The sequence below is a fragment of the Oncorhynchus keta genome, chromosome 35 (assembly GCF_023373465.1).
Source record: "Oncorhynchus keta strain PuntledgeMale-10-30-2019 chromosome 35, Oket_V2, whole genome shotgun sequence".
Lineage (NCBI taxonomy): Eukaryota > Metazoa > Chordata > Actinopteri > Salmoniformes > Salmonidae > Oncorhynchus > Oncorhynchus keta.
In genome coordinates, this window is record NC_068455.1 from 15,838,323 (window position 1) to 15,863,643 (window position 25,321).

Genomic DNA, 25,321 nt, shown 5'->3' on the forward strand with positions numbered 1-25,321 from the left:
ATCTAGGTCAAATAGGCGAGAGGCGGCCTCTCGTTTGGGGCAGCGGTCTAAGGCACTGCATTGCAGTGCTAGAGGCGTCACTACAGACCAAGGTTCGATCCCGGGCTGTGTCTCAGCCGGCCGCGACTGGGAGACCCATGAGGCGTCGCATAATTTGCCCAGCGCCGTCCGGGTTAGGGGAAGGTTTGGCCGGACGGGATGTCCCATCGTGCTCTAGCAACTCCTTGTGGCGAGCTCATGCACGCTGACTCGTGTCGCCAGTTGGACGGTGTTTCCTCCGACACATTCTTGTGGTTGGCTTCTGGGTTAATGCGGGCAGTGTCAATAATCAGTGTGGGTTGGCTGGGTTGTATTTCAGAGGATGCATGGCTCTCAAACTTCACCTCTAGTGAGTCCGTACGGGAGTTGCAGACTGAAACTACCAATTGGGGAGAAAAATTGGTTAAAAAGTTTAAAAAACAACACCAACAAAGAAAAACATTTGGGGAGAAGCGTTGTGTTGTGAGGTGTTGCTTTATCCGTTTAAAAACCAGGTTTACTGTTCATTTGGGGAGAAGCGTTGTGTTGTGAGGTGTTGCTTTATCCGTTTAAAAAGCAGGTTTACTGTTCATTTGGGGAGAAGCGTTGTGTTGTGAGGTGTTGCTTTATCCGTTTAAAAACCAGGTTTACTGTTCATTTGGGGAGAAGCGTTGTGCTGTGAGGTGTTGCTTTATCCGTTTAAAAACCAGGTTTACTGTTCATTTGGGGAGAAGCGTTGTGCTGTGAGGTGTTGCTTTATCCGTTTAAAAACCAGGTTTACTGTTCATTTGGGGAGAAGCGTTGTGTTGTGAGGTGTTGCTTTATCCGTTTAAAAACCAGGTTTACTGTTCATTTGGGGAGAAGCGTTGTGTTGTGAGGTGTTGCTTTATCCGTTTAAAAACCAGGTTTACTGTTCATTTGGGGAGAAGCGTTGTGTTGTGAGGTGTTGCTTTATCCGTTTAAAAACCAGGTTTACTGTTCATTTGGGGAGAAGCGTTGTCCTGTGAGGTGTTGCTTTATCCGTTTAAAAACCAGGTTTACTGTTCATTTGGGAGAAGCGTTGTGCTGTGAGGTGTTGCTTTATCCGTTTAAAAACCAGGTTTACTGTTCATTTGGGGAGAAGCGTTGTGTTGTGAGGTGTTGCTTTATCCGTTTAAAAACCAGGTTTACTGTTCATTTGGGGAGAAGCGTTGTGTTGTGAGGTGTTGCTTTATCCGTTTAAAAACCAGGTTTACTGTTCATTTGGGGAGAAGCGTTGTGTTGTGAGGTGTTGCTTTATCCGTTTAAAAACCAGGTTTACTGTTCATTTGGGGAGAAGCGTTGTGCTGTGAGGTGTTGCTTTATCCGTTTAAAAACCAGGTTTACTGTTCATTTGGGGAGAAGCGTTGTGCTGTGAGGTGTTGCTTTATCCGTTTAAAAACCAGGTTTACTGTTCATTTGGGGAGAAGCGTTGTGCTGTGAGGTGTTGCTTTATCCGTTTAAAAACCAGGTTTACTGTTCATTTGGGGAGAAGCGTTGTGTTGTGAGGTGTTGCTTTATCCGTTTAAAAACCAGGTTTACTGTTCATTTGGGGAGAAGCGTTGTGTTGTGAGGTGTTGCTTTATCCGTTTAAAAACCAGGTTTACTGTTCATTTGGGGAGAAGCGTTGTGTTGTGAGGTGTTGCTTTATCCGTTTAAAAACCAGGTTTATTGTTCATTTGTGGGAAGCGTTGTGCTGTGAGGTGTTGCTTTATCCGTTTAAAAACCAGGTTTACTGTTCATTTGGGGAGAAGCGTTGTGCTGTGAGGTGTTGCTTTATCCGTTTAAAAACCAGGTTTACTGTTCATTTGGGGAGAAGCGTTGTGCTGTGAGGTGTTGCTTTATCCGTTTAAAAACCAGGTTTACTGTTCATTTGGGGAGAAGCGTTGTGTTGTGAGGTGTTGCTTTATCCGTTTAAAAACCAGGTTTACTGTTCATTTGGGGAGAAGCGTTGTGCTGTGAGGTGTTGCTTTATCCGTTTAAAAACCAGGTTTACTGTTCATTTGGGGAGAAGCGTTGTGTTGTGAGGTGTTGCTTTATCCGTTTAAAAACCAGGTTTACTGTTCATTTGGGGAGAAGAGTTGTGTTGTGAGGTGTTGCTTTATCCGTTTAAAAACCAGGTTTACTGTTCATTTGGGGAGAAGAGTTGTGTTGTGAGGTGTTGCTTTATCCGTTTAAAAACCAGGTTTACTGTTCATTTGGGGAGAAGCGTTGTGTTGTGAGGTGTTGCTTTATCCGTTTAAAAACCAGGTTTACTGTTCATTTGGGGAGAAGCGTTGTGTTGTGAGGTGTTGCTTTATCCGTTTAAAAACCAGGTTTACTGTTCATTTGGGGAGAAGCGTTGTGTTGTGAGGTGTTGCTTTATCCGTTTAAAAACCAGGTTTACTGTTCATTTGGGGAGAAGCGTTGTGCTGTGAGGTGTTGCTTTATCCGTTTAAAAACCAGGTTTACTGTTCATTTGGGGAGAAGCGTTGTGTTGTGAGGTGTTGCTTTATCCGTTTAAAAACCAGGTTTACTGTTCATTTGGGGAGAAGCGTTGTGTTGTGAGGTGTTGCTTTATCCGTTTAAAAACCAGGTTTACTGTTCATTTGGGGAGAAGCGTTGTGTTGTGAGGTGTTGCTTTATCCGTTTAAAAACCAGGTTTACTGTTCATTTGGGGAGAAGCGTTGTGCTGTGAGGTGTTGCTTTATCCGTTTAAAAACCAGGTTTACTGTTCATTTGGGGAGAAGCGTTGTGCTGTGAGGTGTTGCTTTATCCGTTTAAAAACCAGGTTTACTGTTCATTTGGGAGAAGCGTTGTGCTGTGAGGTGTTGCTTTATCCGTTTAAAAACCAGGTTTACTGTTCATTTGGGGAGAAGCGTTGTGTTGTGAGGTGTTGCTTTATCCGTTTAAAAACCAGGTTTACTGTTCATTTGGGGAGAAGCGTTGTGTTGTGAGGTGTTGCTTTATCCGTTTAAAAACCAGGTTTACTGTTCATTTGGGGAGAAGCGTTGTGTTGTGAGGTGTTGCTTTATCCGTTTAAAAACCAGGTTTACTGTTCATTTGGGGAGAAGAGTTGTGCTGTGAGGTGTTGCTTTATCCGTTTAAAAACCAGGTTTACTGTTCATTTGGGGAGAAGCGTTGTGAGGTGTTGCTTTATCCGTTTAAAAAACAGGTTTACTGTTCATTTGAGGAGAAGCGTTGTGAGGTGTTGCTTTATCCGTTTAAAAACCAGGTTTACTGTTCATTTGGGGAGAAGCGTTGTGCTGTGAGGTGTTGCTTTATCCGTTTAAAAACCAGGTTTACTGTTCATTTGGGGAGAAGCGTTGTGTTGTGAGGTGTTGCTTCATCAGTTTAAAAACCAGGTTTACTGTTCATTTGGGGAGAAGCGTTGTGTTGTGAGGTGTTGCTTCATCAGTTTAAAAACCAGGTTTACTGTTCATTTGGGGAGAAGCGTTGTGTTGTGAGGTGTTGCTTTATCCGTTTAAAAACCAGGTTTACTGTTCATTTGGGGAGAAGCGTTGTGTTGTGAGGTGTTGCTTCATCAGTTTAAAAACCAGGTTTACTGTTCATTTGGGGAGAAGCGTTGTGCTGTGAGGTGTTGCTTTATCCGTTTAAAAACCAGGTATACTGTTCATTTGGGGAGAAGCGTTGTGCTGTGAGGTGTTGCTTTATCCGTTTAAAAACCAGGTTTACTGTTCATTTGGGGAGAAGCGTTGTGTTGTGAGGTGTTGCTTTATCCATTTAAAAACCAGGTTTACTGTTCATTTGGGGAGAAGCGTTGTGAGGTGTTGCTTTATCCGTTTAAAAACCAGGTTTACTGTTCATTTGGGGAGAAGCGTTGTGCTGTGAGGTGTTGCTTTATCCGTTTAAAAACTAGGTTTACTGTTCATTTGGGGAGAAGCGGTGTGTTGTGAGGTGTTGCTTTATCCGTTTAAAAACCAGGTTTACTGTTCATTTGGGGAGAAGCGTTGTGTTGTGAGGTGTTGCTTTATCCGTTTAAAAACCAGGTTTACTGTTAATTTGGGGAGAAGCGTTGTGTTGTGAGGTGTTGCTTTATCCGTTTAAAAACCAGGTTTACTGTTCATTTGGGAGAAGCGTTGTGCTGTGAGGTGTTGCTTTATCCGTTTAAAAACCAGGTTTACTGTTCATTTGGGGAGAAGCGTTGTGTTGTGAGGTGTTGCTTTATCCGTTTAAAAACCAGGTTTACTGTTCATTTGGGGAGAAGCGTTGTGTTGTGAGGTGTTGCTTTATCCGTTTAAAAACCAGGTTTACTGTTCATTTGGGAGAAGCGTTGTGCTGTGAGGTGTTGCTTTATCCGTTTAAAAAACAGGTTTACTGTTCATTTGGGGAGAAGCGTTGTGCTGTGAGGTGTTGCTTTATCCGTTTAAAAACCAGGTTTACTGTTCATTTGGGGAGAAGCGTTGTGCTGTGAGGTGTTGCTTTATCCGTTTAAAAACCAGGTTTACTGTTCATTTTGGGGAGAAGCGTTGTGTTGTGAGGTGTTGCTTTATCCGTTTAAAAACCAGGTTTACTGTTCATTTGGGAGAAGCGTTGTGCTGTGAGGTGTTGCTTTATCCGTTTAAAAACCAGGTTTACTGTTCATTTGGGGAGAAGCGTTGTGTTGTGAGGTGTTGCTTTATCCGTTTAAAAACCAGGTTTACTGTTCATTTGGGGAGAAGAGTTGTGCTGTGAGGTGTTGCTTTATCCGTTTAAAAACCAGGTTTACTGTTCATTTGGGAGAAGCGTGTGTGAGGTGTTGCTTTATCCGTTTAAAAACCAGGTTTACTGTTCATTTGAGGAGAAGCGTTGTGAGGTGTTGCTTTATCCGTTTAAAAACCAGGTTTACTGTTCATTTGGGGAGAAGCGTTGTGCTGTGAGGTGTTGCTTTATCCGTTTAAAAACCAGGTTTACTGTTCATTTGGGGAGAAGCGTTGTGTTGTGAGGTGTTGCTTTATCCGTTTAAAAACCAGGTTTACTGTTCATTTGGGGAGAAGCGTTGTGCTGTGAGGTGTTGCTTTATCCGTTTAAAAACCAGGTTTACTGTTCATTTGGGGAGAAGCGTTGTGTTGTGAGGTGTTGCTTTATCCGTTTAAAAACCAGGTTTACTGTTCATTTGGGGAGAAGCGTTGTGCTGTGAGGTGTTGCTTTATCCGTTTAAAAACCAGGTTTACTGTTCATTTGGGGAGAAGCGTTGTGCTGTGAGGTGTTGCTTTATCCGTTTAAAAACCAGGTTTACTGTTCATTTGGGGAGAAGCGGTGTGTTGTGAGGTGTTGCTTTATCCGTTTAAAAACCAGGTTTACTGTTCATTTGGGGAGAAGCGTTGTGTTGTGAGGTGTTGCTTTATCCGTTTAAAAACCAGGTTTACTGTTCATTTGGGAGAAGCGTTGTGTTGTGAGGTGTTGCTTTATCCGTTTAAAAACCAGGTTTACTGTTCATTTGGGGAGAAGCGTTGTGCTGTGAGGTGTTGCTTTATCCGTTTAAAAACCAGGTTTACTGTTCATTTGGGGAGAAGCGTTGTGTTGTGAGGTGTTGCTTTATCCGTTTAAAAACCAGGTTTACTGTTCATTTGGGAGAAGCGTTGTGTTGTGAGGTGTTGCTTTATCCGTTTAAAAACCAGGTTTACTGTTCATTTGGGGAGAAGCGTTGTGCTGTGAGGTGTTGCTTTATCCGTTTAAAAAACAGGTTTACTGTTCATTTGGGGAGAAGCGTTGTGCTGTGAGGTGTTGCTTTATCCGTTTAAAAACCAGGTTTACTGTTCATTTGGGGAGAAGCGTTGTGCTGTGAGGTGTTGCTTTATCCGTTTAAAAACCAGGTTTACTGTTCATTTGGGGAGAAGCGTTGTGTTGTGAGGTGTTGCTTTATCCGTTTAAAAACCAGGTTTACTGTTCATTTGGGGAGAAGCGTTGTGCTGTGAGGTGTTGCTTTATCCGTTTAAAAACCAGGTTTACTGTTCATTTGGGGAGAAGCGTTGTGTTGTGAGGTGTTGCTTTATCCGTTTAAAAACCAGGTTTACTGTTCATTTGGGGAGAAGCGTTGTGAGGTGTTGCTTTATCCGTTTAAAAACCAGGTTTACTATTCATTTGGGGAGAAGCGTTGTGAGGTGTTGCTTTATCCGTTTAAAAACCAGGTTTACTGTTCATTTGAGGAGAAGCGTTGTGAGGTGTTGCTTTATCCGTTTAAAAACCAGGTTTACTGTTCATTTGGGGAGAAGCGTTGTGCTGTGAGGTGTTGCTTCATCAGTTTAAAAACCAGGTTTACTGTTCATTTGGGGAGAAGCGTTGTGTTGTGAGGTGTTGCTTTATCCGTTTAAAAACCAGGTTTACTGTTCATTTGGGGAGAAGCGTTGTGTTGTGAGGTGTTGCTTTATCCGTTTAAAAACCAGGTTTACTGTTCATTTGGGAGAAGCGTTGTGTTGTGAGGTGTTGCTTTATCCGTTTAAAAACCAGGTTTACTGTTCATTTGGGGAGAAGCGTTGTGCTGTGAGGTGTTGCTTTATCCGTTTAAAAACCAGGTTTACTGTTCATTTGGGGAGAAGCGTTGTGTTGTGAGGTGTTGCTTTATCCGTTTAAAAACCAGGTTTACTGTTCATTTGGGGAGAAGAGTTGTGCTGTGAGGTGTTGCTTTATCCGTTTAAAACCAGGTTTACTGTTCATTTGGGGAGAAGCGTTGTGCTGTGAGGTGTTGCTTTATCCGTTTAAAAACCAGGTTTACTGTTCATTTGAGGAGAAGCGTTGTGAGGTGTTGCTTTATCCGTTTAAAAACCAGGTTTACTGTTCATTTGGGGAGAAGCGTTGTGCTGTGAGGTGTTGCTTTATCCGTTTAAAAACCAGGTTTACTGTTCATTTGGGGAGAAGCGTTGTGTTGTGAGGTGTTGCTTTATCCGTTTAAAAACCAGGTTTACTGTTCATTTGGGGAGAAGCGTTGTGCTGTGAGGTGTTGCTTTATCCGTTTAAAAACCAGGTTTACTGTTCATTTGGGGAGAAGCGTTGTGTTGTGAGGTGTTGCTTTATCCGTTTAAAAACCAGGTTTACTGTTCATTTGGGGAGAAGCGTTGTGCTGTGAGGTGTTGCTTTATCCGTTTAAAAACCAGGTTTACTGTTCATTTGGGGAGAAGCGTTGTGTTGTGAGGTGTTGCTTTATCCGTTTAAAAACCAGGTTTACTGTTCATTTGGGGAGAAGCGTTGTGTTGTGAGGTGTTGCTTTATCCGTTTAAAAACCAGGTTTACTGTTCATTTGGGGAGAAGCGTTGTGCTGTGAGGTGTTGCTTTATCCGTTTAAAAACAGGTTTACTGTTCATTTGGGGAGAAGCGTTGTGCTGTGAGGTGTTGCTTTATCCGTTTAAAAACCAGGTTTACTGTTCATTTGGGGAGAAGCGTTGTGCTGTGAGGTGTTGCTTTATCCGTTTAAAAACCAGGTTTACTGTTCATTTGGGGAGAAGCGTTGTGCTGTGAGGTGTTGCAGGTTTATCCGTTTAAAAACCAGGTTTACTGTTCATTTGGGGAGAAGCGTTGTGCTGTGAGGTGTTGCTTTATCCGTTTAAAAACCAGGTTTACTGTTCATTTGGGGAGAAGCGTTGTGTTGTGAGGTGTTGCTTTATCCGTTTAAAAACCAGGTTTACTGTTCATTTGGGGAGAAAGTTGTTGTGAGGTGTTGCTTTATCCGTTTAAAAACCAGGTTTACTGTTCATTTGGTTGTGAGGTGTTGCTTTATCCGTTTAAAAACCAGGTTTACTGTTCATTTGCGTTGTGTGAGGTGTTGCTTTATCCGTTTAAAAACCAGGTTTACTGTTCATTTGGGGAGAAGCGTTGTGTTGTGAGGTGTTGCTTTATCCGTTTAAAAACCAGGTTTACTGTTCATTTGGGGAGAAGCGTTGTGCTGTGAGGTGTTGCTTTATCCGTTTAAAAACCAGGTTTACTGTTCATTTGGGGAGAAGCGTTGTGTTGTGAGGTGTTGCTTTATCCGTTTAAAAACCAGGTTTACTGTTCATTTGGGGAGAAGCGTTGTGCTGTGAGGTGTTGCTTTATCCGTTTAAAAACCAGGTTTACTGTTCATTTGGGGAGAAGCGTTGTGCTGTGAGGTGTTGCTTTATCCGTTTAAAAACCAGGTTTACTGTTCATTTGGGGAGAAGCGTTGTGTTGTGAGGTGTTGCTTTATCCGTTTAAAAACCAGGTTTACTGTTCATTTGGGGAGAAGCGTTGTGTTGTGAGGTGTTGCTTTATCCGTTTAAAAACCAGGTTTACTGTTCATTTGGGGAGAAGCGTTGTGTTGTGAGGTGTTGCTTTATCCGTTTAAAAACCAGGTTTACTGTTCATTTGGGGAGAAGCGTTGTGCTGTGAGGTGTTGCTTTATCCGTTTAAAAACCAGGTTTACTGTTCATTTGGGGAGAAGCGTTGTGTTGTGAGGTGTTGCTTTATCCGTTTAAAAACCAGGTTTACTGTTCATTTGGGGAGAAGCGTTGTGCTGTGAGGTGTTGCTTTATCCGTTTAAAAACCAGGTTTACTGTTCATTTGGGGAGAAGCGTTGTGTTGTGAGGTGTTGCTTTATCCGTTTAAAAACCAGGTTTACTGTTCATTTGGGGAGAAGCGTTGTGCTGTGAGGTGTTGCTTTATCCGTTTAAAAACCAGGTTTACTGTTCATTTGGGGAGAAGCGTTGTGAGGTGTTGCTTTATCCGTTTAAAAACCAGGTTTACTGTTCATTTGAGGAGAAGCGTTGTGAGGTGTTGCTTTATCCGTTTAAAAACCAGGTTTACTGTTCATTTGGGGAGAAGCGTTGTGCTGTGAGGTGTTGCTTCATCCGTTTAAAAACCAGGTTTACTGTTCATTTGGGGAGAAGCGTTGTGTTGTGAGGTGTTGCTTTATCCGTTTAAAAACCAGGTTTACTGTTCATTTGGGGAGAAGCGTTGTGCTGTGAGGTGTTGCTTTATCCGTTTAAAAACCAGGTTTACTGTTCATTTGGGGAGAAGCGTTGTGTTGTGAGGTGTTGCTTTATCCGTTTAAAAACCAGGTTTACTGTTCATTTGGGGAGAAGCGTTGTGCTGTGAGGTGTTGCTTTATCCGTTTAAAAACCAGGTTTACTGTTCATTTGGGGAGAAGCGTTGTGCTGTGAGGTGTTGCTTTATCCGTTTAAAAACCAGGTTTACTGTTCATTTGGGGAGAAGCGTGTGTTGTGAGGTGTTGCTTTATCCGTTTAAAAACCAGGTTTACTGTTCATTTGGGGAGAAGCGTTGTGTTGTGAGGTGTTGCTTTATCCGTTTAAAAACCAGGTTTACTGTTCATTTGGGGAGAAGCGTTGTGTTGTGAGGTGTTGCTTTATCCGTTTAAAAACCAGGTTTACTGTTCATTTGGGGAGAAGCGTTGTGCTGTGAGGTGTTGCTTTATCCGTTTAAAAACCAGGTTTACTGTTCATTTGGGGAGAAGCGTTGTGTTGTGAGGTGTTGCTTTATCCGTTTAAAAACCAGGTTTACTGTTCATTTGGGGAGAAGCGTTGTGTTGTGAGGTGTTGCTTTATCCGTTTAAAAACCAGGTTTACTGTTCATTTGGGGAGAAGCGTTGTGCTGTGAGGTGTTGCTTTATCCGTTTAAAAACCAGGTTTACTGTTCATTTGGGGAGAAGCGTTGTGCTGTGAGGTGTTGCTTTATCCGTTTAAAAACCAGGTTTACTGTTCATTTGGGGAGAAGCGTTGTGCTGTGAGGTGTTGCTTTATCCGTTTAAAAACCAGGTTTACTGTTCATTTGGGGAGAAGCGTTGTGTTGTGAGGTGTTGCTTTATCCGTTTAAAAACCAGGTTTACTGTTCATTTGGGGAGAAGCGTTGTGCTGTGAGGTGTTGCTTTATCCGTTTAAAAACCAGGTTTACTGTTCATTTGGGGAGAAGCGTTGTGTTGTGAGGTGTTGCTTTATCCGTTTAAAAACCAGGTTTACTGTTCATTTGGGGAGAAGCGTTGTGTTGTGAGGTGTTGCTTTATCCGTTTAAAAACCAGGTTTACTGTTCATTTGGGGAGAAGCGTTGTGCTGTGAGGTGTTGCTTTATCCGTTTAAAAACCAGGTTTACTGTTCATTTGGGGAGAAGCGTTGTGTTGTGAGGTGTTGCTTTATCCGTTTAAAAACCAGGTTTACTGTTCATTTGGGGAGAAGCGTTGTGCTGTGAGGTGTTGCTTTATCCGTTTAAAAACCAGGTTTACTGTTCATTTGGGGAGAAGCGTTGTGTTGTGAGGTGTTGCTTTATCCGTTTAAAAACCAGGTTTACTGTTCATTTGGGGAGAAGAGTTGTGCTGTGAGGTGTTGCTTTATCCGTTTAAAAACCAGGTTTACTGTTCATTTGGGGAGAAGCGTTGTGTGAGGTGTTGCTTTATCCGTTTAAAAACCAGGTTTACTGTTCATTTGAGGAGAAGCGTTGTGAGGTGTTGCTTTATCCGTTTAAAAACCAGGTTTACTGTTCATTTGGGGAGAAGCGTTGTGCTGTGAGGTGTTGCTTTATCCGTTTAAAAACCAGGTTTACTGTTCATTTGGGGAGAAGCGTTGTGTTGTGAGGTGTTGCTTTATCCGTTTAAAAACCAGGTTTACTGTTCATTTGGGGAGAAGCGTTGTGCTGTGAGGTGTTGCTTTATCCGTTTAAAAACCAGGTTTACTGTTCATTTGGGGAGAAGCGTTGTGTTGTGAGGTGTTGCTTTATCCGTTTAAAAACCAGGTTTACTGTTCATTTGGGGAGAAGCGTTGTGCTGTGAGGTGTTGCTTTATCCGTTTAAAAACCAGGTTTACTGTTCATTTGGGGAGAAGCGTTGTGCTGTGAGGTGTTGCTTTATCCGTTTAAAAACCAGGTTTACTGTTCATTTGGGGAGAAGCGTTGTGTTGTGAGGTGTTGCTTTATCCGTTTAAAAACCAGGTTTACTGTTCATTTGGGGAGAAGCGTTGTGTTGTGAGGTGTTGCTTTATCCGTTTAAAAACCAGGTTTACTGTTCATTTGGGGAGAAGCGTTGTGTTGTGAGGTGTTGCTTTATCCGTTTAAAAACCAGGTTTACTGTTCATTTGGGGAGAAGCGTTGTGCTGTGAGGTGTTGCTTTATCCGTTTAAAAACCAGGTTTACTGTTCATTTGGGGAGAAGGGGAGAAGCGTTGTGTTGTGAGGTGTTGCTTTATCCGTTTAAAAACCAGGTTTACTGTTCATTTGGGGAGAAGCGTTGTGTTGTGAGGTGTTGCTTTATCCGTTTAAAAACCAGGTTTACTGTTCATTTGGGGAGAAGCGTTGTGCTGTGAGGTGTTGCTTTATCCGTTTAAAAACCAGGTTTACTGTTCATTTGGGGAGAAGCGTTGTGCTGTGAGGTGTTGCTTTATCCGTTTAAAAACCAGGTTTACTGTTCATTTGGGGAGAAGCGTTGTGCTGTGAGGTGTTGCTTTATCCGTTTAAAAACCAGGTTTACTGTTCATTTGGGGAGAAGCGTTGTGTTGTGAGGTGTTGCTTTATCCGTTTAAAAACCAGGTTTACTGTTCATTTGGGGAGAAGCGTTGTGCTGTGAGGTGTTGCTTTATCCGTTTAAAAACCAGGTTTACTGTTCATTTGGGGAGAAGCGTTGTGTTGTGAGGTGTTGCTTTATCCGTTTAAAAACCAGGTTTACTGTTCATTTGGGGAGAAAGTTGTTGTGAGGTGTTGCTTTATCCGTTTAAAAACCAGGTTTACTGTTCATTTGGGGAGAAGCGTTGTGAGGTGTTGCTTTATCCGTTTAAAAACCAGGTTTACTGTTCATTTGGGGAGAAGCGTTGTGCTGTGAGGTGTTGCTTTATCCGTTTAAAAACCAGGTTTACTGTTCTGTTTTGGGAGAAGCGTTGTGTTGTGAGGTGTTGCTTTATCCGTTTAAAAACCAGGTTTACTGTTCATTTGGGGAGAAGCGTTGTGCTGTGAGGTGTTGCTTTATCCGTTTAAAAACCAGGTTTACTGTTCATTTGGGGAGAAGCGTTGTGTTGTGAGGTGTTGCTTTATCCGTTTAAAAACCAGGTTTACTGTTCATTTGGGGAGAAGCGTTGTGCTGTGAGGTGTTGCTTTATCCGTTTAAAAACAGGTTTACTGTTCATTTGGGAGAAGCGTTGTGTTGTGAGGTGTTGCTTTATCCGTTTAAAAACCAGGTTTACTGTTCATTTGGGGAGAAGAGTTGTGCTGTGAGGTGTTGCTTTATCCGTTTAAAAACCAGGTTTACTGTTCATTTGGGGAGAAGCGTTGTGCTGTGAGGTGTTGCTTTATCCGTTTAAAAACCAGGTTTACTGTTCATTTGGGGAGAAGCGTTGTGAGGTGTTGCTTTATCCGTTTAAAAACCAGGTTTACTGTTCATTTGGGGAGAAGCGTTGTGCTGTGAGGTGTTGCTTTGTCCGTTTAAAAACCAGGTTTACTGTTCATTTGGGGAGAAGCGTTGTGTTGTGAGGTGTTGCTTTATCCGTTTAAAAACCAGGTTTACTGTTCATTTGGGGAGAAGCGTTGTGTTGTGAGGTGTTGCTTTATCCGTTTAAAAACCAGGTTTACTGTTCATTTGGGGAGAAGCGTTGTGTTGTGAGGTGTTGCTTTGTCCGTTTAAAAACCAGGTTTACTGTTCATTTGGGGAGAAGCGTTGTGCTGTGAGGTGTTGCTTTATCCGTTTAAAAACCAGGTTTACTGTTCATTTGGGGAGAAGCGTTGTGTTGTGAGGTGTTGCTTTATCCGTTTAAAAAACAGGTTTACTGTTCATTTGGGGAGAAGAGTTGTGCTGTGAGGTGTTGCTTTATCCGTTTAAAAACCAGGTTTACTGTTCATTTGGGGAGAAGCGTTGTGAGGTGTTGCTTTATCCGTTTAAAAACCAGGTTTACTGTTCATTTGAGGAGAAGCGTTGTGAGGTGTTGCTTTATCCGTTTAAAAACCAGGTTTACTGTTCATTTGGGGAGAAGCGTTGTGCTGTGAGGTGTTGCTTTATCCGTTTAAAAACCAGGTTTACTGTTCATTTGGGGAGAAGCGTTGTGTTGTGAGGTGTTGCTTCATCAGTTTAAAAACCAGGTTTACTGTTCATTTGGGGAGAAGCGTTGTGCTGTGAGGTGTTGCTTTATCCGTTTAAAAACCAGGTTTACTGTTCATTTGGGGAGAAGCGTTGTGTTGTGAGGTGTTGCTTCATCAGTTTAAAAACCAGGTTTACTGTTCATTTGGGGAGAAGCGTTGTGCTGTGAGGTGTTGCTTTATCCGTTTAAAAACCAGGTTTACTGTTCATTTGGGGAGAAGCGTTGTGCTGTGAGGTGTTGCTTTATCCGTTTAAAAACCAGGTTTACTGTTCATTTGGGGAGAAGCGTTGTGTTGTGAGGTGTTGCTTTATCCGTTTAAAAACCAGGTTTACTGTTCATTTGGGGAGAAGCGTTGTGAGGTGTTGCTTTATCCGTTTAAAAACCAGGTTTACTGTTCATTTGGGGAGAAGCGTTGTGTTGTGAGGTGTTGCTTTATCCGTTTAAAAACCAGGTTTACTGTTCATTTGGGGAGAAGCGTTGTGTTGTGAGGTGTTGCTTTATCCGTTTAAAAACCAGGTTTACTGTTCATTTGGGGAGAAGCGTTGTGTTGTGAGGTGTTGCTTTATCCGTTTAAAAACCAGGTTTACTGTTCATTTGGGGAGAAGCGTTGTGTTGTGAGGTGTTGCTTTATCCGTTTAAAAACCAGGTTTACTGTTCATTTGGGGAGAAGCGTTGTGTTGTGAGGTGTTGCTTTATCCGTTTAAAAACCAGGTTTACTGTTCATTTGGGGAGAAGCGTTGTGTTGTGAGGTGTTGCTTTATCCGTTTAAAAACCAGGTTTACTGTTCATTTGGGAGAAGCGTTGTGCTGTGAGGTGTTGCTTTATCCGTTTAAAAACCAGGTTTACTGTTCATTTGGGGAGAAGCGTTGTGCTGTGAGGTGTTGCTTTATCCGTTTAAAAACCAGGTTTACTGTTCATTTGGGGAGAAGCGTTGTGCTGTGAGGTGTTGCTTTATCCGTTTAAAAACCAGGTTTACTGTTCATTTGGGGAGAAGCGTTGTGTTGTGAGGTGTTGCTTTATCCGTTTAAAAACCAGGTTTACTGTTCATTTGGGGAGAAGCGTTGTGCTGTGAGGTGTTGCTTTATCCGTTTAAAAACCAGGTTTACTGTTCATTTGGGGAGAAGCGTTGTGTTGTGAGGTGTTGCTTTATCCGTTTAAAAACCAGGTTTACTGTTCATTTGGGGAGAAGAGTTGTGCTGTGAGGTGTTGCTTTATCCGTTTAAAAACCAGGTTTACTGTTCATTTGGGAGAAGCGTTGTGAGGTGTTGCTTTATCCGTTTAAAAACCAGGTTTACTGTTCATTTGAGGAGAAGCGTTGTTGTGAGGTGTTGCTTTATCCGTTTAAAAACCAGGTTTACTGTTCATTTGGGGAGAAGCGTTGTGTTGTGAGGTGTTGCTTTATCCGTTTAAAAACCAGGTTTACTGTTCATTTGGGGAGAAGCGTTGTGTTGTGAGGTGTTGCTTTATCAGTTTAAAAACCAGGTTTACTGTTCATTTGGGGAGAAGCGTTGTGCTGTGAGGTGTTGCTTTATCCGTTTAAAAACCAGGTTTACTGTTCATTTGGGGAGAAGCGTTGTGCTGTGAGGTGTTGCTTTATCCGTTTAAAAACCAGGTTTACTGTTCATTTGGGGAGAAGCGTTGTGTTGTGAGGTGTTGCTTTATCCGTTTAAAAACCAGGTTTACTGTTCATTTGGGGAGAAGCGTTGTGTTGTGAGGTGTTGCTTTATCCGTTTAAAAACCAGGTTTACTGTTCATTTGGGGAGAAGCGTTGTGTTGTGAGGTGTTGCTTTATCCGTTTAAAAACCAGGTTTACTGTTCATTTGAGGAGAAGCGTTGTGAGGTGTTGCTTTATCCGTTTAAAAACCAGGTTTACTGTTCATTTGGGGAGAAGCGTTGTGTTGTGAGGTGTTGCTTTATCTGTTTAAAAACCAGGTTTACTGTTCATTTGGGGAGAAGCGTTGTGTTGTGAGGTGTTGCTTTATCCGTTTAAAAACCAGGTTTACTGTTCATTTGGGGAGAAGCGTTGTGCTGTGAGGTGTTGCTTTATCCGTTTAAAAACCAGGTTTACTGTTCATTTGGGGAGAAGCGTTGTGCTGTGAGGTGTTGCTTTATCCGTTTAAAAACCAGGTTTACTGTTCATTTGGGGAGAAGCGTTGTGCTGTGAGGTGTTGCTTTATCCGTTTAAAAACCAGGTTTACTGTTCATTTGGGGAGAAGCGTTGTGTTGTGAGGTGTTGCTTTATCCGTTTAAAAACCAGGTTTACTGTTCATTTGGGGAGAAGCGTTGTGCTGTGAGGTGTTGCTTTGTCCGTTTAAAAAACAGGTTTACAGTTCATTTGGGGAGAAGCGTTGTGTTGTGAGGTGTTGCTTTATCCGTTTAAAAACCAGGTTTACTGTTCATTTGGGGAGAAGAGTTGTGCTGTGAGGTGTTGCTTTATCCGTTTAAAAACCAGGTTTACTGTTCATTTGGGGAGAAGCGTTGTGAGGTGTTGCTTTATCCGTTTAAAAAACAGGTTTACTGTTCATTTGAGGAGAAGCGTTGTGAGGTGTTGCTTTATCCGTTTAAAAACCAGGTTTACTGTTCATTTGGGGAGAAGCGTTGTGCTGTGAGGTGTTGCTTTATCCGTTTAAAAACCAGGTTTACTGTTCATTTGGGGAGAAGCGTTGTGTTGTGAGGTGTTGCTTTATCAGTTTAAAAACCAGGTTTACTGTTCATTTGGGGAGAAGCGTTGTGCTGTGAGGTGTTGCTTTATCCGTTTAAAACCCAGGTTTACTGTTCATTTGGGGAGAAGCGTTGTGCTGTGAGGTGTTGCTTTATCCGTTTAAAAACCAGGTTTACTGTTCATTTGGGGAGAAGCGTTGTGTTGTGAGGTGTTGCTTTATCCGTTTAAAAACCAGGTTTACTGTTCATTTGGGGAGAAGCGTTGTGTTGTGAGGTGTTGCTTTATCCGTTTAAAAACCAGGTTTACTGTTCATTTGGGGAGAAGCGTTGTGTTGTGAGGTGTTGCTTTATCCGTTTAAAAACCAGGTTTACTGTTCATTTGGGGAGAAGCGTTGTTGTGAGGTGTTGCTTTATCCGTTTAAAAACCAGGTTTACTGTTCATTTGGGAGAAGCGTTGTGCTGTGAGGTGTTGCTTTATCCGTTTAAAAACCAGGTTTACTGTTCATTTGGGGAGAAGCGTTGTGCTGTGAGGTGTTGCTTTATCCGTTTAAAAACCAGGTTTACTGTTCATTTGGGGAGAAGCGTTGTGCTGTGAGGTGTTGCTTTATCCGTTTAAAAACCAGGTTTACTGTTCATTTGGGGAGAAGCGTTGTGAGGTGTTGCTTTATCCGTTTAAAAACCAGGTTTACTGTTCATTTGGGGAGAAGCGTTGTGCTGTGAGGTGTTGCTTTATCCGTTTAAAAACCAGGTTTACTGTTCATTTGGGGAGAAGCGTTGTGCTGTGAGGTGTTGCTTTATCCGTTTAAAAACCAGGTTTACTGTTCATTTGGGGAGAAGCGTTGTGTTGTGAGGTGTTGCTTTATCAGTTTAAAAACCAGGTTTACTGTTCATTTGGGGAGAAGCGTTGTGCTGTGAGGTGTTGCTTTATCCGTTTAAAAACCAGGTTTGCTGTTCATTTGGGGAGAAGCGTTGTGCTGTGAGGTGTTGCTTTATCCGTTTAAAAACCAGGTTTACTGTTCATTTGGGGAGAAGCGTTGTGTTGTGAGGTGTTGCTTTATCCGTTTAAAAACCAGGTTTACTGTTCATTTGGGGAGAAGCGTTGTGTTGTGAGGTGTTGCTTTATCCGTTTAAAAACCAGGTTTACTGTTCATTTGGGGAGAAGCGTTGTGTTGTGAGGTGTTGCTTTATCCGTTTAAAAACCAGGTTTACTGTTCATTTGAGGTGTTGCTTTATCCGTTTAAAAACCAGGTTTACTGTTCATTTGGGGAGAAGCGTTGTGTTGTGAGGTGTTGCTTTATCCGTTTAAAAACCAGGTTTACTGTTCATTTGGGGAGAAGCGTTGTGTTGTGAGGTGTTGCTTTATCCGTTTAAAAACCAGGTTTACTGTTCATTTGGGGAGAAGCGTTGTGCTGTGAGGTGTTGCTTTATCCGTTTAAAAACCAGGTTTACTGTTCATTTGGGGAGAAGCGTTGTGCTGTGAGGTGTTGCTTTATCCGTTTAAAAACCAGGTTTACTGTTCATTTGGGGAGAAGCGTTGTGCTGTGAGGTGTTGCTTTATCCGTTTAAAAACCAGGTTTACTGTTCATTTGGGGAGAAGCGTTGTGTTGTGAGGTGTTGCTTTATCCGTTTAAAAACCAGGTTTACTGTTCATTTGGGGAGAAGCGTTGTGCTGTGAGGTGTTGCTTTATCCGTTTAAAAACCAGGTTTACTGTTCATTTGGGGAGAAGCGTTGTGTTGTGAGGTGTTGCTTTATCCGTTTAAAAACCAGGTTTACTGTTCATTTGGGGAGAAGAGTTGTGCTGTGAGGTGTTGCTTTATCCGTTTAAAAACCAGGTTTACTGTTCATTTGGGGAGAAGCGTTGTGAGTGTTGCTTTATCCGTTTAAAAACCAGGTTTACTGTTCATTTGAGGAGAAGCGTTGTGAGGTGTTGCTTTATCCGTTTAAAAACCAGGTTTACTGTTCATTTGGGGAGAAGCGTTGTGCTGTGAGGTGTTGCTTTATCCGTTTAAAAACCAGGTTTACTGTTCATTTGGGGAGAAGCGTTGTGTTGTGAGGTGTTGCTTATCCGTTTAAAAACCAGGTTTACTGTTCATTTGGGGAGAAGCGTTGTGCTGTGAGGTGTTGCTTTATCCGTTTAAAAACCAGGTTTACTGTTCATTTGGGGAGAAGCGTTGTGCTGTGAGGTGTTGCTTTATCCGTTTAAAAACCAGGTTTACTGTTCATTTGGGGAGAAGCGTTGTGAGGTGTTGCTTTATCCGTTTAAAAACCAGGTTTACTGTTCATTTGGGGAGAAGCGTTGTGTTGTGAGGTGTTGCTTTATCCGTTTAAAAACCAGGTTTACTGTTCATTTGGGGAGAAGCGTTGTGTTGTGAGGTGTTGCTTTATCCGTTTAAAAACCAGGTTTACTGTTCATTTGGGGAGAAGCGTTGTGCTGTGAGGTGTTGCTTTATCCGTTTAAAAACCAGGTTTACTGTTCATTTGGGGAGAAGCGTTGTGCTGTGAGGTGTTGCTTTATCCGTTTAAAAACCAGGTTTACTGTTCATTTGGGGAGAAGCGTTGTGCTGTGAGGTGTTGCTTTATCCGTTTAAAAACCAGGTTTACTGTTCATTTGGGGAGAAGCGTTGTGCTGTGAGGTGTTGCTTTATCCGTTTAAAAACCAGGTTTACTGTTCATTTGGGGAGAAGCGTTGTGTTGTGAGGTGTTGCTTTATCCGTTTAAAAACCAGGTTTACTGTTCATTTGGGGAGAAGCGTTGTGCTGTGAGGTGTTGCTTTATCCGTTTAAAAACCAGGTTTACTGTTCATTTGGGGAGAAGCGTTGTGTTGTGAGGTGTTGCTTTATCCGTTTAAAAACCAGGTTTACTGTTCATTTGGGGAGAAGAGTTGTGCTGTGAGGTGTTGCTTTATCCGTTTAAAAACCAGGTTTACTGTTCATTTGGGGAGAAGCGTTGTTGTGAGGTGTTGCTTTATCCGTTTAAAAACCAGGTTTACTGTTCATTTGGGGAGAAGCGTTGTGTTGTGAGGTGTTGCTTTATCCGTTTAAAAACCAGGTTTACTGTTCATTTGGGGAGAAGCGTTGTGAGGTGTTGCTTTATCCGTTTAAAAACCAGGTTTACTGTTCATTTGGGAGAAGCGTTGTGTTGTGAGGTGTTGCTTTATCCGTTTAAAAACCAGGTTTACTGTTCATTTGGGGAGAAGCGTTGTGTTGTGAGGTGTTGCTTTATCCGTTTAAAAACCAGGTTTACTGTTCATTTGGGGAGAAGCGTTGTGCTGTGAGGTGTTGCTTTATCCGTTTAAAAACCAGGTTTACTGTTCATTTGGGGAGAAGCGTTGTGCTGTGAGGTGTTGCTTTATCCGTTTAAAAACCAGGTTTACTGTTCATTTGGGGAGTTTAAAACCAGGTTTACTGTTCATTTGTGTGTTGTGAGGTGTTGCTTTATCCGTTTAAAAACCAGGTTTACTGTTCATTTGGGGAGAAGCGTTGTGCTGTGAGGTGTTGCTTTATCCGTTTAAAAACCAGGTTTACTGTTCATTTGGGGAGAAGCGTTGTGTTGTGAGGTGTTGCTTTATCCGTTTAAAAACCAGGTTTACTGTTCATTTGGGGAGAAGCGTTGTGCTGTGAGGTGTTGCTTTATCCGTTTAAAAACCAGGTTTACTGTTCATTTGGGGAGAAGCGTTGTGTTGTGAGGTGTTGCTTTATCCGTTTAAAAACCAGGTTTACTGTTCATTTGGGGAAGCGTTGTGAGGTGTTGCTTTATCCGTTTAAAAACCAGGTTTACTGTTCATTTGGGAGAAGCGTTGTGAGGTGTTGCTTTATCCGTTTAAAACCAGGTTTACTGTTCATTTGGGGAGAAGCGTTGTGCTGTGAGGTGTTGCTTTATCCGTTTAAAAACCAGGTTTACTGTTCATTTGGGGAGAAGCGTTGTGCTGTGAGGTGTTGCTTTATCAGTTTAAAAACCAGGTTTACTGTTCATTTGGGGAGAAGCGTTGTGCTGTGAGGTGTTGCTTTATCCGTTTAAAAACCAGGTTTACTGTTCATTTGGGGAGAAGCGTTGTGTTGTGAGGTGTTGCTTTATCCGTTTAAAAACCAGGTTTACTGTTCATTTGGGGAGAAGCGTTGTGTTGTGAGGTGTTGCTTTATCCGTTTAAAAACCAGGTTTACTGTTCATTTGGGGAGAAGCGTTGTGAGGTGTTGTGAGGTTTACTGCATTTGGGGAGAATGTGAGGTGTTGTTTATCCGTTTAAAAACCAGGTTTACTGTTCATTTGAGGAGAAGCGTTGTGTTGTGAGGTGTTGCTTTATCCGTTTAAAAACCAGGTTTACTGTTCATTTGGGGAGAAGCGTTGTGAGGTGTTGCTTTATCCGTTTAAAAACCAGGTTTACTGTTCATTTGGGGAGAAGCGTTGTGTTGTGAGGTGTTGCTTTATCCGTTTAAAAACCAGGTTTACTGTTCATTTGGGGAGAAGCGTTGTGAGGTGTTGCTTTATCCGTTTAAAAACCAGGTTTACTGTTCATTTGGGGAGAAGCGTTGTGCTGTGAGGTGTTGCTTTATCCGTTTAAAAACCAGGTTTACTGTTCATTTGGGGAGAAGCGTTGTGCTGTGAGGTGTTGCTTTATCCATTTAAAAACCAGGTTTACTGTTCATTTGAGCCATATGAGATGGGAGTTCCATGCAATAATGGCTCTATATAATACTGTATGCCTTCTTGAATTTGTTCTGGATTTGGGGACTGTGGTGGCATGTCTGGTGGGGTAAGTGTGTCTGTCAGAGCTGTGTGTAAGTTGACTATGCAAAAAATTGTAATTTTAAAGATGATTTCCGAGGCACAGGGGCCCTCATCCTCATCATCAACTCATAGGGGACGACATGGAAACTGTGGTGTCCGTGCTAGGGTTGCAAAGTTCCCAAAACTTTCTGAAAAGTCCTTGGTTTTCCAGAAAACCTGGTTGAAGAATTCCAGGTTGCAGGATTCTTTCTGGGATTGATAAAGTTCAGTTCAGTTCAAATACATTTAAAGAATTTCTCACAACTGTCTATTGTGCAGTGAAAGTAGAAAAGCAAAGTCTCTTTGGTTTGGGATAGAAACTAAAAGTTGTTAGATGTGTTCCACTCCTCTTTGATGAGTCTCGCTGTGAGGCGCTTCAATCAGCAATTCCTTTTGGTGACTTTGGTGTTATCTATTGTGAATGCATCAAAAGAGATTTGTGGATATTTGTATAACAATATTATAAATGTTTAAAGCATGTCTAGAGTTTTGCTTCGGATGCACAGACATCGCTCACGTTGTCAACGAAACAAGATTTAGAAGGATAGACTCGAGAGACTACTGTGAGTGTAATAGTAACCATATAAGTCACTATAAATGCATTAATTACACTCAGGTTGTGCACAGAAAGCGTTAGCTACCTTCTGTTAAAACAGTAGAATAGCATTTAACTTGCTGTATTAAACCAGTGAGAACCTCCCTCCACCACTCAGACCGTGATGGACCTTTACATTCCTGATTCAACTCTCTTTATGAATGACATTTTTTTGTATCTCAATTTTTATTGCTTTGCGTGTTTTCCTGTAGGTGCTACTGCAATTAGGTTTTAGCTGCAATTGTACACATTAAATAAATTAAATAAAACATCATTTTGTTTCCTGTCCTTGTCTGTCTCTAGGATGAGGAGGCACTGAGTCGGCTCCACCTCACAATAACCAGGGCCTACAAGGTCAACCCAGACATCATCTTTGAGGTGTTTATCCACAAGGTGGACAGGCTGTCGGACGACACTAAGTTCTAGAAGCACAGGGACATATACAAATGGGCCAATGACGACCTGGCTGACGTCAGCTTGGAGAGGATACATCTAAGGTAATACCGTCAGCGGCAATTTAGTAAGAAGGGCCAAATCTGTCGTGGCTCCATAACAAAATCTTTTCAGGTTCAATAAATCTACCTCTGTAAAAAGTGACTACATTTAGCTAACAGTTAGCTGATAGTTAATCCAGAGAGTCTTACCTTTGCCTCAATTTTGCAGATCATCATGGCATTTTTAATTATTTATGAACAGCAATTTGGCATTTCATTTTGGGGGGTAAATACAGGCAAATATTTTGATAAAAGTCCCCTTGTCCTAGAGAGATTTAGACGGATATCAAAACATCACGAAACATAACCCTTATTTCAAGTCTTTCTAAAAATCCCCTATGGGAAAAAAGAATGGTGGAAAACGAATGAAAGCATTTCCCTGTTTGACTGCTAGGGTTTATGGGTAGTATGACTCTATAAGGAGGTGTCTTCAAATGAAGCTACCATAGCATGAATTACTAGTGGATGGCCAGAGTGCCCTCTTCAAGCAACCATCTAACATTAAGATGTCAATATAATTAACAGAACTGTCCTCAGGAGTAATAGGGTATAATTCAGCATTTTTGACCAGGGCCCATAGAGACCAACCAGGCTGGTTGTTTGGGCAGAAGTGCTTTGACAGAAACAAAGGTGAATGACATTGCTGAATCAAATGGTTGATTATAAACACTTCAAAATTCATCCAAAAGGTGGCAGTAATTAGTAAAGCATCGCAGGCGTATTGTAGAAAGAGGAATATACGGTGTAAAGAGAAGATTGCTGATTTGTTTTCATTGAGGTTCTTTTGTAAACAAACTGCACAGAAAATGAACAGCGTGAGAGATAATTGCTTAAGTACTATTATGACAACCTGTTGTTGCTCGTATTTAATTTGCAAACTAACATCTTACAGTAGATGAAACCAAACTCATACCCTCACCCTCAGTTTATAACTGCAAACACATATGAGAAAATTCTTATTTTACGGATGAAATAATTATTAATATCAAGGTTAAACTTTACAATAAAAACATTTAAATGAGCTTTTATACTTATTCATCTGCCTAGAATATTGAGAGGAGGCAACGTTTGAAAGCCTTCACCAATGTAATTAGCAAAGTGTTTGTTGTATCTCATTAGTATGTTCATAAATATGTATGTTCATAAATAAATAAGTACACAGTATGAGATCCCTTTAATCTCTGGACTTTACATGGAAACTTGTATTGGTCTACACACCACATACAGTGCATTCGGAAAGTATTCAGACCCCTTGACTTTTTCCACATTTTGTTACGTTACTACAGCCCTAGTCTAAAATTGATTCAACCGTTTTTTCCTCCTCAATCTACACACAATTCCCCATAATGACAAAGCAAAACAGTTTTTTTTTTTAAATCTAACTATTCAGACCCTTTACTCAGTACTTTGTTGAAGCACCTTTGGCAGTGATTAAAGCCTTAAGTTTTCTTGGGTATGATGCTTCTCTGCAGATTCTCTCAAGCTCTGTCAGGTTGGAGGGGGAGCACCGCTGCATGGCTATTTTCAAGTCTCTCCAGAGATTTTAGATCAGGGTTCAAGTCCAGGCTCCTGCTGGGCCACTCAAGGACATTCAGAGACTTGCGTTGTTTTGGCTGTGTGCTTAGTGTCGTTATCCTGTTGGAAGGTGAACTTTCGCCCCAGTCTGAGATCCTGAACGCTCTGGAGAAGTACTTTGCTCCGTTCATCTTTCCCTCGATCATGACTCGTCTCCAGTCGCTGCTGCTGAAAATCACCCCAATAGCATGATGCCGCCACCACCATGCTTCACTGTAGGGATGGTGCCAGGTTTCGTCCAGACGTGATGCTTGGCATTCAGGCCAAAAAGTTCAATCTTGATTTCGTCAGACCAGAGAATCTTGTTTCTCATGGTCTGAGTTCTCGAAGTGCCTTTTGGCAAACTCCAAGCAGGCTGTCATGTGCCTTTATTGAGGAGTGGCTTCTGTCTGGCCACACTACCATAAAGGCCTGATTGGTGGAGTACTGCAGAGGTGGTTGTCCTTCTGGAAGGTTCTCCAATCTCCACAGAAGAACTGAAGCTTTGTCAGAGTGACCATCGGGTTCTTGGTCACCTCCCTGACCAAGGCTCTTCTCTGTTAATTAGTCTGTTTGGCCGGGCGGCCAGTTCTAGGAAGAGTCTTGGTGGTTCCAAACATCTTCCATTTAAGAATGATGGAGGCTACTGTGTTCTTGGGGACCTTCAATGCTGCAGAAATTGTTTGGTACCCTTCCCCAGATCTGTGCCTCAACACAGTCCTGCCTCAGAGCTCTACGGACAATTCCTTCGACCTCATGGCTTGGTTTTTGCTCTGACATGCACTGTCAACTGTGGGACCTTATATAGACAGACGGGTGTGAGCCTTTCCCAATCATCTCCAATCAATTGTATTTATCAGATGAGACTATGGACTTACTAGTAAAATGCACAAGGGGGTACTTCAGAGATACTCCTGGCAGAGCAAAATTCAGTTGGTACAGTAACCGAAAAAGGTTTGGAACCACTGGTCTAGATGATGAATATTGTTTATCCCCTTCCTGGTCTGAGGTCCAATTTGTTTGTTCAGTCTTTTGGCAAAATATTCCATCTCAGATATAGTAAGTCAGTGAACTTGTGTTGACTCTGTTAGACTGACAGGGCAAATGTAATAATTGATGTGTACAACATTGATCCTGTATAATGTGAAGTGAGCTGCCATCCTTTTAATCAGAGCAGAACAACAGAAATGTGTTTGTTTTTGTGGTCAGAGTAGCCAGTCCAACCACACAATTTCTAAGTCACCTGTAGATGCATGCAGGAGATGTCTCTGACCACGTCATGGAGAGATCTGACCAACGGTTATAAGCAGAGGGGGGCCGTGGCGTGCTAGCGACCAACGGTTATAAGCAGAGGGGGGCCGTGGCGTGCTAGCGACCAACGGTTATAAGCAGAGGGGGGCCGTGGCGTGCTAGCGACCAACGGTTATAAGCAGAGGGGGGCCGTGGCGTGCTAGCGACCAACGGTTATAAGCAGAGGGGGGCCGTGGCGTGCTAGCGACCAACGGTTATAAGCAGAGGGGGCCGTGGCGTGCTAGCGACCAACGGTTATAAGCAGAGGGGGGCCGTGGCGTGCTAGCGACCAACTGATACGTAGTGACGAACAGAGGCATTTCAACACGTAGAATCATCTGGAAATGTACAGAAAATTACAGCTGGTATTCTGATTCAGAGACAATATCACGCCAACCTGCACCTTCTAATCCTTTTACTCTATAATGTGGTTTCCAAAATGTGTGTCCCTTCCGAACTCGGGCATAGAGAAGGCCTTTCTGTTTGACGTGTCAGCAAGATCTATATCGCTTCAGACAGTCTTGTGGACATGCAGACCTACGAGCTGTGCTGTGACATGATTGACTTGGTCAGAGACATCTCCTGCATCTACAGGTGACTTAAAAGTTGGGTGGTTGGACTGGCTACTTTGACAGCAAAAACTAACACATTTCTGTTGTATCCTACATATAATGGACCAACAAAGATGGTATTGTCTTGAGTCTCACAGTCACAACCAGACCTTCACACAAGGCAGGGAATTGTAGTTCTGGTCCTGGCGACCCCAGGCTTTGCAGGGGTTTGTTCCTGTGAGGTGGCACGGTTGGACCCAGATACAGAGAAGAGACCAGATGAGGAATCATTGGTTAAGGATAAACATAATACTTTCCTGAGAAACGGTAGCGGCAGGATCACAGTACACCTAAAAAAACAACAAACAAGTAGGCTTGAATACC

At 42.3% G+C, this 25,321-nt stretch overlaps 1 pseudogene; it reads left to right on the top strand.

The window, feature by feature from the left end:
- LOC127915638 (ras-related GTP-binding protein D-like) overlaps positions 1 to 24,984 on the top strand; it is a 26,351-nt pseudogene extending 1,367 nt beyond the window's left edge.
- Positions 24,985 to 25,321: the final 337 nt, after the last annotated feature.